At 32.9% G+C, this 12,064-nt stretch overlaps 1 long non-coding RNA gene across 2 annotated transcripts; it reads right to left on the bottom strand.

The window, feature by feature from the left end:
• Window positions 1-8,961: 8,961 nt before the first annotated feature.
• LOC139845370 (uncharacterized) lies at window positions 8,962-11,421 on the bottom strand. 2 transcript variants are annotated; one of them, XR_011758292.1, is made up of 4 exons: window positions 11,101-11,421; window positions 10,954-11,019; window positions 10,615-10,776; window positions 8,962-9,201 (listed from the first exon to the last, which is right to left on the bottom strand). It is a non-coding gene; the product is annotated as an uncharacterized lncRNA (long non-coding RNA). The 2 variants fall into 2 exon arrangements; XR_011758293.1 differs by having other exon boundaries at window positions 10,615-10,782.
• Window positions 11,422-12,064: the final 643 nt, after the last annotated feature.

The following is a 12,064-nucleotide window of genomic DNA, read 5'->3' on the forward strand; positions in this document are numbered from 1 at the left end:
GGCTATTGTTTACACTAAAATTAAATAAAATATAACACTTAAAGTAAACAATATTTCCATGTTGCATTTGTATTAAACTACATTTCTAAGCTAAACCGCAAGTTTAAACAACAATGATTAGCAACAAAATCAATTAGCAAAGTATTCAACTGACAGCAACATGTTCATAGCAAATGCTAGACGAATAATATGTAGCCCTGAGAAGTTTCGACAAATTTTGTCAAATTTCGAGTAACAGAACGGCTAACACTACCACTACTCTTCAAAACAATCTCTCTACCAGGCTCTCTTTGTGACGTAGGGGGAACTACATTCCGATTCTGTAATTTATTTTTTTCCCTCTCCTAGGCATAATTATATTTATATGAAATAACAAAAACGGACAAACAGTGACTAAAAAATGGATATTAACAAATAAGAAACGGTATAACTAAAAGATAACTTGAATGTGTTGCTATGAATTGGAAGTATAATCTCCGAGATATACGTGTTTGTAGAGTCTTCAACTAATTACGTTTCGATAAATTTTAACAAATAATCTCTAAATAATTCAACTAATTAATAGTATAACTAAAAGAATAATCTCTATATGAGAATAATCTCAGGGTTATACTATTAGCAACTCGACAAATATTACTTAAAGGATAACAATAATCTCTAGAATGATATGTGTACCAAGTGGAAGTCTTACTGATTCAAGCCCTGGTTGGCATCTGTTACTCCTTAAAATTCCTTCCATAGAACCCCATCACAATAGTGTTAGAACATACACTGTTTCTCGAAAATATATTTCATTCGTAAACGGTAGCGAACCGTCTGAATGAGGGTTTGTCAAACCCATATAGATCCATACAACATAAGTTCTCGCTTACACCCGGCAAGTGTTACTAATGATAATAGAATTGAGGATTTTGTTCTAAACTTGTATGTAGAATGTTTGTTTTCCTGTACTTGTGTTCACTTAGTAAAAAGAAATGTTTATGTTTTCTCATCCCAATTGTAAGTTCAAAAGAGTAAAAGTGGAACTATGATCTCACATTGAGTGCACGTATGTAAAAGTGCTTCAACAAGTAAACGTGTGCAAGAACGAATGCTATTCTTGACCTAAACAAATAGGTTTGTATCAATATCGGTAAACACGGTCGGTCAAAGTGTTCAATTAGTCCTATGGCTCGTTAACACTCGATTATAATAGCATGTGAATCAAATTGTCATGTTTCATGCAAGGTACAAGTATAAGAGCATGTTAGAATGATTGCATAAGTATTTGGTTAAGTTTGATTAAAAGTCAACTTTGGTCGGGTCAAAGTCAACGAAAAAGTCAACACATTCGGGTCGGGTCTCGAACTATTTTTCTGAGGTTTTTAATCATATATGAGCATGTTAGAGCAAGTTTCATGTGAATCGGAGGTCCATAGCATGGCAAACATTTTTTGTAAAATGACCAAACCAAACAGAATCTGGTAGTGCATTTGGACGGCGTCCAGATTTGCTGGACGGCGTCCAGCATTGAAGGCCTGGACGGCGTCCAATAATCTGGACGGCATCCAGATCTGTATCCAGACCCTGTTTTGCTGCAACAAAGAAATGCACGAACCAAAACTCAAACAATCCCAATTTATGACCCGCAAACAATCAAAACATGTATCTTATATCATCGGGAAGGTATTTTGACGAGGAAAACAACTAAGCACATTTCATCAATCAATCTACCACTTACAACAACCAAAACCGCATTTAATGCTCATCATTAATTGCATCCAAGTTCATAACACTCATTTCATGATTCGGTGATCCATTTTACATAAATGATATGCCGTTTCGAAGGTAATCAAGCATACAATCCAACCAAACACTTACCAACAACAATTCATGGCATCCAATGCATCAAATGTTCACATTTAGTTCTATCAAACCCTAACCAACATCACCAAAATCAATAATCAAGTTTATGAAGTTTTCTAAAGCAACCTACACATCAAATTGAAGCTAGTGATACTAGGAACACATTTAATACTTGCACTTTATCATAACAACAACATTAAATCATTCAAAACTCAAAATCAAACACACACTTTTCATGTTCATGCTAGTTACACTAAAACAACGAGATCGAGCATATAAATCATATATTCATGTTAGACTTGAGCCATAGACACTAACTAACAACTTTATAAGTTAAAAACATCAAGAACACAATATCTAGTGATTTTAGAAAGTTACCCAAATGTAATGAAATCGGTATGGAATCGAAGAGGAAGTTGCAAGGATTCCAAAAATGCAATTTGTTTTGATGGACACTTGCTAGAACGAAAATAGATGATGAATCTTTGTATTTGGGTGTTGAGAGAAAATGGAGGAAGTAACAAAGAAGGAGAAGATGAAGTGAATGGATGAGAAGAGTTTAACTCCTTTGACCTAGTCACCATTTTAGCATTTTGGCAAGTTTAGTCCCTTAAGTTTCATTCGGGAGCGTGAATTACCTAAACGAGATAATTTAAAACGCGTATCAACGGGAGATGTTATAAACATATAACGGACTTTAAAATGAATAAACGGAAAGTAAACGGAAAAAGGCGGGATGTTACAGGTGTAGCCCATTTATTTTATTCGGCCCAGCGAAGCGGGCCTGGCCTTCACTAGTTTGTAATTATTTGTGAAACATTTCGTGTGAGGTATGTCAGGTTATCCGTAAAAGAAATTGTTCTATTGTATGGGTAATCTATCAAATGTTATGGGGTCTATTCTTCTTTTATTTTCAACTAGGTTTGTGGTGCGCGCTTCGCGACAAAATTTGTAAACCGTTTTTCTTACTCGTTTTACATGTCGTTTTATCGAATAGATACCACGAACTGTTATACCAATTAACTATTACATAAACATAACTTACACTATTTCATAAACAACTTACATCATTTCATTGGGGCAATGAGATTAACAAAATTTGGACTAACAAAATATGATTACAATGCCCTAACTTACAAACTGAAAATAACAATAAAATCGATAGTTATAACCAAAATGATCTTTCCAAACAGTTGACTCATCGGACCAAAAGCATGACATGCATTCTGGTATCGGCATGTATAATTCAAAGACATGTCGGTGTGGAAGGTAGGGTTTGTGACAAGTCAAAGGGCAATGCGTTACTAGGTCAGTGAATGGATGACGGTTTGTTTTACATAAGTCTCGCAACATAGCGAAAACCTTTCTTCTAACTGCAACTACTAAATCTAAGCTATCTGCTGAAAATGTTTGATTTAGCATTTCTAATCCGATATTCTTTGCCTCATTTCCAATCCGATATTCGTTGCAGCTGGCGCATTTTCTTTCCCTAACTATCGCCGCTTGATTTCTTCGGTAGCTTTGATTGCAGGCGGCATTTTTTTAATAATCAAACCCCAATGTTGTCACTCTTGTTTTACACCGTATCATCGCTAAAGCGTGCGCAAATTTTGAGAAAAATGTAAATATTTGAAAAGTGTGGTACATAACATCAATGTTAGTAAATTCAGAAGTGTAGTCAAACACGGGTTACATACTTACATGTATTCAAATTAAAACATAAATTGATCTGTAACTGTTATTCCGAAACATTTACATTGTACATAAGACTAAGAAGATACATAATATATAAATAACAATATAAACATACAAACAGATCGGGCCGATAATAGTAATGAAGAGATGATGTGTTTACAAACAGATTGGGCCGAAAGATGATTGCGATGTTCTAAGATGAAATTTACACATAACTTTTAGCATATTGACTAAACAACACTTTTGGGCTATTGTTTACACTAAAATTAAATAAAATATAACACTTAAAGTAAACAACATTTCCATGTTGCATTTGTATTAAACTACATTTCTAAGCTAAACCGCAAGTTTAAACAACAATGATTAGCAACAAAATCAATTAGCAAAGTATTCAACTGACAGCAACATGTTCATAGCAAATGCTAGACGAATAATATGTAGCCCTGAGAAGTTTCGACAAATTTTGTCAAATTTCGAGTAACAGAACGGCTAACACTACCACTACTCTTCAAAACAATCTCTCTACCAGGCTCTCTTTGTGACGTAGGGGGAACTACATTCCGATTCTGTAATTTATTTTTTCCCTCTCCTAGGCATAATTATATTTATATGAAATAACAAAAACGGACAAACAGGGACTGAAAAATGGATATTAACAAATAAGAAACGGTATAACTAAAAGATAACTTGAATGTGTTGCTATGAACTGGAAGTATAATCTCCGAGATATATGTGTTTGCAGAGTCTTCAACTAATTAAGTTTCGATAAATTTTAACAAATAATCTCTAAATAATTCAACTAATTAATAGTATAACTAAAAGAATAATCTCTATATGAGAATACTCTCAGGGTTATATTATTAGCAACTCGACAAATATTACTTAAAGGATAACAATAATCTCTAGAATGATATGTGTACCAAGTGGAAGTCTTACTGATTCAAGCCCTGGTTGGCATCTGTTACTCCTTAATAATGCTAAAGCTTAACCGGGAATAAAAGGCCATATCAAGTAGCAACTTGCGCGACTCCAAAAATGAGACCATATAATTGCTCGGGTAACCTTAAAAGCAGATAATTAGTTGAAAAGGTTAAATGTGAATTTTGAAAGAAGAGTCCAGACACAACTATTATTTCTCATCATACTCTCCTATCCGACCACCTTTGCGACACATAACGCATCACCTCAGTAAAAACCCCGCACTCTTAACACCACGAAAACAACACTCTTCTATCGCCTTTTATTAGATGGCATTAACCCTGATAATAATATTGAACAAATAGTAACCGGAAACCATGTTTCTGAAAACCAAGGAGCAGAAAACAAAAAGCACATATGCATACACCATTACATAACCACAATTAGCAATAACATAGTACCACATGAAACCAAAAACAAAAACAAAATACTGTACTTAACTGCCAATGACAATTAGAGAATGAAAAAAAGATGAATTAAACATAAATACCTGAATGTTTCAACATCAAAGCGCAAGCATTGTTATAAGAAGCTAAACACTACAAAAGAAATAACATTAATGACCAATTTAGAGGGGAAAAAGAAAATTGATGACGAAAGACACAAACATAACTTACACAATCATTGGTGTAAGGCGAGATCAGCGGAGTCGACGAAATCCTCACAAACTTTTTCCAACACGAAGAAGACAAACAACATTAACATCAGAGAATATTCAAATGAAATGCAAATAAACAAACGGAAAAAGAAAGATATAATTTAAAGTGGGGAAACAAAACGCACCACAATCGCATACCATTTACAAACCATAGTGGGTCACTGAAATAATAAGAAACCAACGATTCGTTCACTAATCATTAAGCCACAACAGAGAGCTATTTTATTCGATTAGTACACTTGAATCCTGAATAGCTATTCAATCTTGAATAACATAACTTTGTTTAATTCTAAAATGAAGAGCACTTAGATACATTAAAGTAAAACCGTACAAAATATAAGATGCAGCAATCGAGTAATAAAAGTAATGTTTTTTTTAACTTGAAACAGTTACTGTTTGTGTTACCATATAATGTAAGTGCCTTTGTTGTCCGGGCACTGCAAAATCAGAAATGTACTAAAACATGATATCAGTATGATATATATTACCAACAACAAATAATACCTAATACTAAATTAAGGTTACTAAGGATACAGTCTACATATAGTACTTTTGAGTTAGATATAAAAGACTATGACCTATATTTTACATATTTTTTGCAATAAGTCTTTTTGAAGTATGTTTCTTAACAGTATTAAATACATAAGGACCACTTTGAAACAGAAAATAAACGTTCGTTAAGTCAGGCTCAAGTAGAACAGAAGGTTGGCATAGTAACTGTTGCCGGAAATGTATGTTGCAAGTAACATTGCTATTGTGATTTGTTCATGTAGTTTATGAAATATGGCAGTAATGTAGGGATAGGAATAGGGCATAGCTTTTTGACGCTGATAATTTTAGTCAAAGCGTACGTTTTTGAACAGTTGTGAACTACATGTAATGTTTATAAGCTTTATGCTTCTATTGAATGTACCTCTGTAATCATGAACGCGACATGAGGTTGCTGCAATTAACACTGCTTTTTAGGTGATGCGTATATCTCCATGTCAAAGTTGGTTGAATGTTGATTCCATAGAGTGAGCTAGATGGCATTGTCACTGCATATAGCAAAAAATTGTTTATTAGCATAATATAGTGATTGGTTATCTATTGTGAGGTGTAATGAACAGACAACCACAGAGTATACCAGGCAACATCACATAAAAATCACCTTATTGTCGCTTACCTTTAAATCATGCTTTACAAAACCCGCTGGCCCTATCAATTCCATTGCCATACACCAATTAACACAATAATATTTCATCCAAAAGCAACATTCTAGAATTATCAAAATCAATTATTGTATTTTTAAATATAGTTGATTTACAGTTAGACATATCATTGTTTGGTTAGCTTTCATTTAAAAAAATGCTAGTAAACAATGATAAATTAATTAATTTAGCTATATAAATATATCATGATCTGGTCCTATCAATTCTTCCATAACCTTCTCTATATCATGTCATTATAATATCATGGTCCTATCAATTCTTCCATAACCTTCTCTATTACATCCTTTTTACCCACAACTTTATATCATGTCATAATAATACCCAAAAACTTTCCCTAACCACTCTAAGTTACCATGATCATAACAAATGGTTTAATATGACGTTTTGTTTTGATTTATTCTTGTCCTTAATTAGAGTTGCCGATTTTATCCTCACTCTTTTCCTCCAATATGACTATTTTGTATAATTGGCAATTGGGTCGGGTTGAGTCGGGTTTGGATCGGGTCGAAACGGGTTTGGGTTTAAATAAGTCCGGGACGAAACGGGTCAGAAATTTTGAACGGATCAAACGGGTCGGATCAAAAGCGGGTTGGGCCCGTTCTCTAAACCCATTGGACCCCTTTTATTTTATTGCCATATTTTATTATCTCATTTGGACCCTCTATATTTCTGTATAGTCATATATTAAGGCCCACTGGACCCGGAATTTTTAACCCAACTTACCCACTTTTTAAGTATTGGGTTTGGTTTGTCAGCCATACTATTTTGCAAAGGTTTCTATACAACTTAAATCTCAAGTATAGATTCCAGTAAAAGCTCCACAACTATACATCTTTTTAGCAACTTCAACCATTTTTACAAACGCACCACCAGTACATTGTACTAAAAAAAAAAAGTTTTTCTTTGGAAAGGTTGTTGATTGTTGTCTGACACGGAGTAATGTTTTGGCATATGTATTGAATTGAGATAGATTTGAGCAACTTCAGAAATGGTCAAAATGTATACCATTTTTAATTACCATCAAAGATGTGTCAGTTTGTCCCTTTCCAAACAAACTGGTCCTAAAGTTCGGCCCATTGCCTAGTTTCTTCTTTTCATATTATAAAAAATAATTAAATCTAAATAAATAAATAACGTGTTAGATTAAATTTATAAGAAGATATATATTATTACCTTCTTACAAAGGAGTGATCCATACATTAGTTTTTAGAAGTGCATTAGAGTGCTCCGAACGGTGATGTGGTGGAGGCCGCTCTCGATCAAGCCCGGCAGGGCGTCAATGGCACCGGATAGCCCTGCCTCGCGCCCTGATCTGCCTTGCCTTGCTCGCCCATCTTTCTTTCTTTCTGAAGCAGATTGCAGCACGGAATAAAGAGAGGAGATATGGAATAATAAATGGTACTTTTTGCTTCTTTACTTGTATTTAAATACAGTAATAAATAATATAGTGAGTCCTAATTCTTATTATGAAGTATGTCATGGTTGATAGTGTTTAGTTATGAGTTAATTCTGGCAAAGAAGTGTTGATGTAACATTGATGTGACAGTTAGTCCTGGTACTTGTCATGATTATGATCACTTTTCTTAAAAATATTTTAGTTATACACTATGATGTTTTAAAATCTATATGGTGATGTACCACACAAAATAATGATGCACAAATATCACCTTTCACAATTATCATTGATATTGATATTATCACCATTAGATTAGATTGGATATATAATTTACATCAACTATATATTAAGAATTTGAAATATATTAACGTAAATTTGTATTTTTGCGTCGATTCACCCTTTTTATATAATTGTTACATGTATGTATCAAGCATATGAATATTCTAATTTGTTCTTGGTACGGAAGTTGGCACATGGAAGACAAAGTCTCACATGATATCTTAATTAAACCATAATACCACTAGCCTTTAAGAGCCCGTGCGTTGCACGATGGGCCTTAATAAGACTAAGTATAAAATCAAAACGAACTTATCAACATTATCGAAGCCACATTAATATAAGACATCATATCATACTTGATAATAAAACAAACAATGTTTTTCATTCGACCAATGCATTTAAGTTTTAGTTTGGATTGAACTAAACATTTATATAGATAGAAAGCACGTTCATTAAAGTTGCTTGAAAGACGATGAGGGTTATATGCATTACGAAATTTAAAACAGTCACAAATCATAGTATCATGTTATCATATACATAGATACATACACATGTCACAGTTTTTAGACATATACTAAGATATGTAGTGAAATTGATTATGTAGTGAAATTGATTGACAGAATCCTAAAACTATAAAATTTCGTATGAACATACTTAAAGATATTATATAATGACTATCAATGAACTTGAAAACATTCTTAAAATTAAGTTATCTAAAACTACCCATAAAAAAAAAAGTTCACAAAAGTGTAACTAAAAATGGAGTAGTGTGATTGTATTACATATATTACATTCTTCAAACATAAAAAATGTATAAGTACTTGACCTCAATTATTTCACGGGTAGTTAGTCTCTAAAACTACCTATTTGGCCAATGAAAAAAAAAAAAAAAAAAAAAAAAAAAAAAAAAAAAAACCCTTGACATAAGTGGTAATTACAACACCTACAATACTATACAGATAATAGCAGATCAGTTTCAATAAATGCTTGAATGTATAATGATTGCTATTGAACAAAATTACACTACTACAAAAAACCAAACGCAAAATAGCCACTGTTGTATTGATGTTTTGGTTGACTGACTTCCATGAGCAACCTGCCACCCGGTAGGGAGTTGCATCCCCAAATCTCCCAACAGACTACACAAATCAAAATGACTAACAAAATGAGGTTTAAATTCAGTCACACAGATATATAAATCAATTAATTTATTAAATATAAACTCAACAATAATACTGTGAAACATAATCGGATTACTCATCACAAAGAAGAAAGATTTGAAACACAGTTCAATTTCCATAACAGAAAATCGACACTGCAACGGAAGTATTCAGCTCCAAAACAAAACATGTCTCTTCCAGGAAACATATATATTTTATAACCGTCACATTATAATATAATAATCTGAAGTTCCTGGATTAAAATGTAAAATCTGATCAACTTTAATCCACTATACATATTTATTATAGGTGGCTTATTTTCAAATTCTTTTCTTAACTTCACATTATCAATCATTATTCTATCTCTTAAATCTTAATACATTTGTCATGTTAAATCTTAATTTTTCCGACCATAATTAAAACAACCATTATTAGATTTAAAAATAAAGTACATCAAATTTCCCCAACAGGAACACCATAAATTTCACCAAATGTTAACAACAGGTTGCTCAAAGTTAACACATATGCTAACATTAATCTCATAAAAGAATTCAATTCCATATTCATTTTGCATAGACCAAAATACTTAAGAATTGCCTTTCCTATATGAACCAAGAAAGTCAACCCTTACAGGATGTAGACCCAATCTGACTTTGCTTCCTTATGAAAATTTCTCTTCCTTCTGATGATCTATCAGCCACACTTAATAAAACAACTTAAATCTCAGTTTAATAAGAAGCCTCAATAAAAATACATACCCATTTAACTGTCCAATAACTAATCTTTAAATCTATTACTTATGCTTAGAATACAATTGACCAAGAGAACACTTATGAACATTATAAACCTATGATACAATGTCCTGACGTAATACTAAATAAGCTATCAACAACGAAGAAACGACTTCATATAAAAGAATAAGCCACGACCAATATCTAAGAAAGTTTAAATTCAAGGTAACATGTATAATTAGAAATTCTCTATAACCGACCGGTTATTGTTAACCATAACACGAAAAACTCAATTTGAAAGGCACGCAAATGTTGAACTTAAAATCAGAAACAAAACCTTACTAAATTGGTAAACCAGAACCCTCAAAGCTACCATAAATGCAAAACAGATTGGGAAGTGATAATCAAACATCTTGTTGCTGCTGTTACTATTCGTAGCAGTTGCAGTTGACGAATAAGCAAGAACAAAAGAACGATAGACATACCACACGAAGCAACTTTAATGATATCAAACAGTACACACAAATTAAAAAAGAATCAAACAATTTTTACCAGTCAAAACATAACGCACACCACACACTATTGTTCGATGATAAACCGAAGTTGCAACAGAAGTGAAAACATCCTCATTAACAATAGGCGATTAATGAAAATGACTTACCAGAACCATAGGACGACTGTCTAAAGATGAAACAAATACGCAAACAGGAACAGAACAGAACCCACAATAACACTGATCAAAGGGTCCTCAGACAAACCACCACTACTTTTAACCAAATCAGTAAGCTTTATGAGTAACCAACCAAATCAGCTTTATGAGTAACTGAAACTTCACAACAATTAAGCTTTATGAGTAACCCACTACTTTTGTAACTGAAACTTCACAATAATTAAGCTTTATGAGTAACCCACTACTTTTGTAACTGAAACTTCAAAACAATTAAGCTTTATGACTAACCAAACAAATCAGGAAAACAAACAAAATTCACGAATAACGTACTTTTCGGTCAAAGTTGAAGTACTTCTTCTCCACCACCACAAATACGTACAATGGAAACTGAAAACACTGAAACAACGAATCCAAAGCCAACATTTTATATTAATAACTTTAATCAAAACAAACAAACAATTGAGAAGAGAGCCATACCAAAAAATTGCACGCCTCTTCAATCAGTATTACCGACCAAAAATTTACGAAGGCAAAAAAACCAGCGGTTATTACGCTGGAAACGATTGGTGAAAGGGCGCCGCGGGTTGCGCTTCAACGATGTTAATGCTAAATTGAAATCGCTAGTTGATGATATCGACTTTTATTCCAGGATTTGAATTGATAAATTGATTTGAATTGATAAACTGATTTGAAGATGTTGAATTGAACGGATTTTGTGGTGGATTTTGGATGCGATTTTTGAACTTTGATTAAGATTGTGAAAAACCCTAAAATTGATTCAATCGACTTCGTGTTTCAAATCCGAGATTTAATAGGTTAACAATTGAATCAGTTTCGATTTGATTCTGAATCAGTTTCGATTTGATTCAATCGAACCATCTGAATGATTTCAATTTTTTCTATTAGCGATGGTTTTTTTATTTTTTTTTCTTCTTTAGTCGGACACGTGTCAGTTAGAAGGGATGGCAATAAGAATATGACATTTGACTAGCTAGATACTGATTTATTGGATGGTCGCCATGTGTCAATAAGCCACATGGTTTGTAAGGGGTAGAGGTAGAGATTTCTATAACTAATAGTCACTAGACTACTAGAGTCGTTCTTCAGCACAAAAATGTGTAATCGAACAAGTCTAAAATTTCGAAAGAGCTCAAAAATTTTAAAAATAATTAAGTATTTATTTATATATATCGAGATATTATTCAAACAAGGATTCTGAATAATAATAATAATAATAATAATAATAATAATAATGCATTTGTTCGCCTCATGTTCGGACTTGAGAGAGTTATGGGCTTTAATTCGCATCTGATTAGATATAGAGATTCCTTTTTTCACAACATGGTCTTCTTTTATGGCATGGTTTAAGAATGTTGGCCTGATCATATTCAAAAGAATAAAGTGTTTGTTGGCTGTGATGGTGACTGGGTGATTTAGAGAT

This window comes from Rutidosis leptorrhynchoides, chromosome 4 (genome assembly GCF_046630445.1).
Source record: "Rutidosis leptorrhynchoides isolate AG116_Rl617_1_P2 chromosome 4, CSIRO_AGI_Rlap_v1, whole genome shotgun sequence".
NCBI lineage: Eukaryota > Viridiplantae > Streptophyta > Magnoliopsida > Asterales > Asteraceae > Rutidosis > Rutidosis leptorrhynchoides.